This window comes from Neodiprion lecontei, chromosome 6, assembly GCF_021901455.1.
Source record: "Neodiprion lecontei isolate iyNeoLeco1 chromosome 6, iyNeoLeco1.1, whole genome shotgun sequence".
Taxonomy (NCBI): domain Eukaryota; kingdom Metazoa; phylum Arthropoda; class Insecta; order Hymenoptera; family Diprionidae; genus Neodiprion; species Neodiprion lecontei.
Genome location: NC_060265.1, coordinates 18,917,734 through 18,922,227, shown reverse-complemented (window position 1 = coordinate 18,922,227; position 4,494 = coordinate 18,917,734). Strand labels below are relative to the sequence as shown.

At 35.4% G+C, this 4,494-nt stretch overlaps 1 non-coding gene across 1 annotated transcript; it reads left to right on the top strand.

Annotated features, from left to right (window-relative positions):
- The first annotated feature begins 4,412 nt into the window (after window positions 1-4,412).
- On the top strand, window positions 4,413-4,494 carry Trnas-cga. Its single transcript has one exon. It is a non-coding gene; the product is annotated as a tRNA-Ser (tRNA).

Below are 4,494 nucleotides of genomic sequence, written 5' to 3'. Positions count from 1 at the left end.
ACGAAGGATAAGGGAGCACCGGAGGACGCGGTAAGGAAGTTAAAAAAACCAAAAAAAAAAACGAAAAATTACCTTAAATAAAAAAATAAAAAAAATAAAGAAGCCTCCAAAATCAGAAACGGTTCCCTCGGTTGCACTGCTGGAAAACTCTGGAACTCAAAAACCGTCGCCAAAAATAACGGATCCTGCGTCGCGGGACTGCGCGGATCGGGAAGTGGTAAAAAAAATTGCGAGTTTTTTTTTTTTTTTAACGGGTAACGAGTTATATTATGCGGACGCACACCTGGCCGGAACTTGAACGCGAACCGCACCAACGAGATTCTAACTAAAGACTGGCCGACAGATCCCAAGCGCCGAGGCAACAGGTGAGCTGTGACACCTACCTCTCTGCTATACCCCGAGTACAACATACCTGAAACACTCTGGCGAGCCAAGGCATGGCTGCGGGCCTCTTTAACGACCGGCGATATTTTTTACACAAGCATTGTCGCCCATCAGTAATCGGTTCCATTTTCTTGGTTCTTCGTAGCCTTATTTATTTAATTTTTTATCGAATCCAAACGAATCGATTTTCGTTTCATTTTCAATTTTTTCTTTTTTTGCGTGTGTTCTTCAAGCGGAGGAATCACAAGAAAATTCGTGTAACGCGCGGGCAGTGTTTATAAAAGGATAATTTTCGAGGCCAGTATGCGTTGTACTTTTTTTTTTTTTGCTATCGTTGAATTGCGGGTGTATTTGTTATTTCTGTGTGTTTAATACAGGGCGAAGCTTCGTCAGTGATGAGGGAAACGGTTTTTGGTACCGTTGACGCGGTGCATGCTCAGAATCGTTTAGGTTAGGAGTCGATTCGTTGCTCGGTCGGTAATTGTGCTGCCTGGGGGATTGCGGTGTGGGTTGCATACTATAGGAACGCGTGTAGTCTGTGACTGTACGCAACAACGTGTAATACCGTCACGTGATCGGCGTGGGAGGTAGAGACTGTCCTTTGTCCGTTAATATGCGCGGGCGTTTACCTTCCATTGATGTAAAATGAAAAAACGCGTGATGCAAAAAAATTAGGATATCGTAAATGGCATGTTTTTAACATTAAACAGAGCGTATCTCGTTTTCCGATCGAAAATGCACTTCGTTCGTTTTAACCTTTTCGAATAATGTACGCTTGAATCATACGTAATACAAACCATGCAATAAATTATTTGCCATGAATTTACAAAACTACAATTGGACTGATAACTTTCACTTTGTTTGTTAAACTTTTTTTTTTTTGTAACCTTATATTATCCCTCGCTTTCGGTTTTGACACGTGTTCGAACTTGCAATCGTAATTTATTCTAAAAACAGCTTACAAAACCGTTTTACATTTACGACGATAATTGATTTTACCGCCTGGTATTAAGAGTCGATTATCATCGCGCCCTTGTCGCGAATAAATTGTTTCGGTAGATTTTTGTCGATTATAAAGTCGTTTCATTATATCCGTATGATTTCACAACAGATATTATCGTTGTTTATTTTTTAAACAAGTATCGACAGAAAATTGGCAATGAGAAGTCATTTTACGTGTATTTATTTATATTATTATATCGGTATAATATTAATTAGGGATGTACCTGCCGCTGAAAAAACAATAGAAAAGATATGAAGGGGAAATAAATGGAGCGAAAATGAATAAAATTAATGAAAGAAATGGAGAAACATTGTAGCCGTAAGGAAATAATCGTGAGGTGCTTCTGTTTTTCGAACGGAAGCCTTTGATACACGTTAATTGGTAATTTTTGGAACCGGATTTGTCAGTCAAAGGTACGGTAATGATAAAAATTTTGTCACCTATTTACGGCTCATTGTCGTAAAACGATTTTTCATCCGCTATCTTTACAAAGCCTCTTAGTTTAATCTTTACAATACGCGACAGTATCAAATTCCAATTACCTGCGGCTTACTTTGCATCTATATATAAGCATGTAGTCGTATCACATCGCAGGAGTCCGAAAAATTGACAAATAGTACCTTATACTGTGGGAAATGGAATTTCGCTTGTTAGTATCGATCAATTGTATTCATACGTTTTCAATTACTGTAATACAAGAATAGAAAAGAAAGTGGGGCTCAATTAAAGCTGAATGTTTGGATGTGCTTATTTTAATTTTACATTACTAATTATCAACTAACTAGACTAATTAATTTTAGCGTAACTTATAATGATCGAAAGAGTTGCGAAACTAGATTAAATTTAACAAAAAAGTTATTTAGATCTGATCCATAATGAGTAATTACAAACATACTTGCCAAAAATATTTTTACTCTACTCATTTCTATAACCCTGTGCATGATTTGCGTAAATAGAGTCTTTTGCTGTTGCGAAATATATTTTGATAGCTAAATTGATGCAGATGAATAAATCGTCGCGAGAAAGATAGATTTTTAATGAAATGACGCTGACAATGAATGATCGGCACGGAGAGTGGCAGTAAATTAATTTTTTTATTCCGCAATCCTCTTTGTTGAGAATACGAGTTACTTTCGAGTGCGATTGTACCGCATATGGATAGAGAAGTTGCGGAATTTAAACTCTCATCACGCTTCCTTTTCGGCGAGCTGTATAACTTTCTTTCTATAGGTGAAGTAAAAGTTTCTTACATGAACCTGAACGCGAGTGGAATTACGCACGGCTTTTGTACACCGAATGAACGCCTCAGAATCTGATTAGTTAGGCATTAACCCATTATAATTGATTAGTCTTGTTGCAATCTGAAATTCAGCACAAAGCTACATCAGATAAACCGAGTATAAACTTCTATAATTGTAAGTATTTGAAACTCAAATAGATTATTTTTGTTTTCGTTATTCTTATCATTATTAATTTTCAACAAAGAGGGAAGACTATTGTTGTTGTCATTTCTGTTTCAAATTACTTCATATTTATGGCTGCATTTTTCTTTTTTTTTCCGTACTTAAATAAACGATCGCTCTCAAAATTACATAAGAAAAAAAATGACACCTAAATGAAAATTTGAGCATTCGATATTGGATAAGAAATGTACAATTTAAAGTATACATCTGGAGTCATAAAATATCAGATGGTTGGATTACTTTTTTCTGTCACGTCGTTGACAAGTAGAATCAGATCATGTTAGTTACGTTTTTAAATTCTTAAACTTTACCCCCCCCCCCCCAAAATCGTTATCCGCCATCGTACACAGTCTTTGGTAAATGAAAAATGACAAAGGTAATACAGAATAATAAAAAAAAATACTCAAAATCTGTTACATCTTACGATTGTTTATCGTATTTGACGAAAAAGTCATCATTTTGCATGAATAAATGATGTCCTGCAATATTAACAAAACTCTTGTCGTTGATTCCATTATATTATTTGTTATTATCGGTATAATAATGCTGTTATTGGCAGAAATAATAATATATATGCATATATATACACTGCTGGCCAAAAGTTTGGGTATACCAGTCGAAATTTCTCGTCACACTAAAAGTTAGATAGCGAACTCAAAAATAAAGATAATCAAACGTTTCAAACGGCGATTAAAAGAAGACAAATTTACCTTTATTTTTCTTTTTTTGAAAATATACTACAATTTTTTTTGGCGATGGTACATATTTTTGAACAAGACCGTTTTTCGGTTACTTTTTAGCCGCCGGATATTAACTCGGAATCTTAGGGAAGAAATTTCACCCCGTTCTTTCTGTGGTAAACTTGAAAAGGATATCCAAACCTACATATTGGTTTTTTTTAGAAAGTTTCATACAATTTTGATTCGTCTCGGTATTTCATTTTCAGCTAAAAAAGAAATGTTTTAGAAATATTACTGTAATTCACCAACTATGGATTTTCAGAGAAAATGTCAAGAGGGTAAAAAGTTGCGTGGTTTTATACGGGAGTAGCTTGAATTTTTTCAGAATTTAAGTAACAGTTTTTTTGTACAACTTTAGGTCAGGACTCTGCTGAGTGGAGGGGAAATTTTTTCGCTTGGAATTCGAAGAATCATCGACAATTGAGTTGTTACGCCTCGAAAACTATCAGACTTTAGATAATTATTAAAAAAAAAAAAAAACTTTAAGCTTTAAAAAAAAGAAATATAGTCAATCACGTCTCTCACCTCATCTATACGAGTTTTTCGCTGACCAGCCCATATTTACGGATATACTCATTTTTTCGCGATAATCGGATATGGCATGCCTTGATTACGTAAAGTAATAATCATGCCTCGTTTTTCAATACAAAGTTCTTTATGTTCAGTCAATTTTACACGTCAAAACTTTTCGGAACAGGAAAAATATGAAAAAAGAAATGTATAAATTCATTATTCCGTGAGAAAATGGGGTGAAATTAACCAACATTTTGGTAAAATCTCATTGCAAAATGGTTGAACGTGCTTTACGCAATCGAAAGCACAGCTGCGGTGTCCGAGTGGTTAAGGAGTTGGACTCGAAATCCAATGGGCATTGCCCGCACAGGTTCGAATCCTGTCCGCAGCG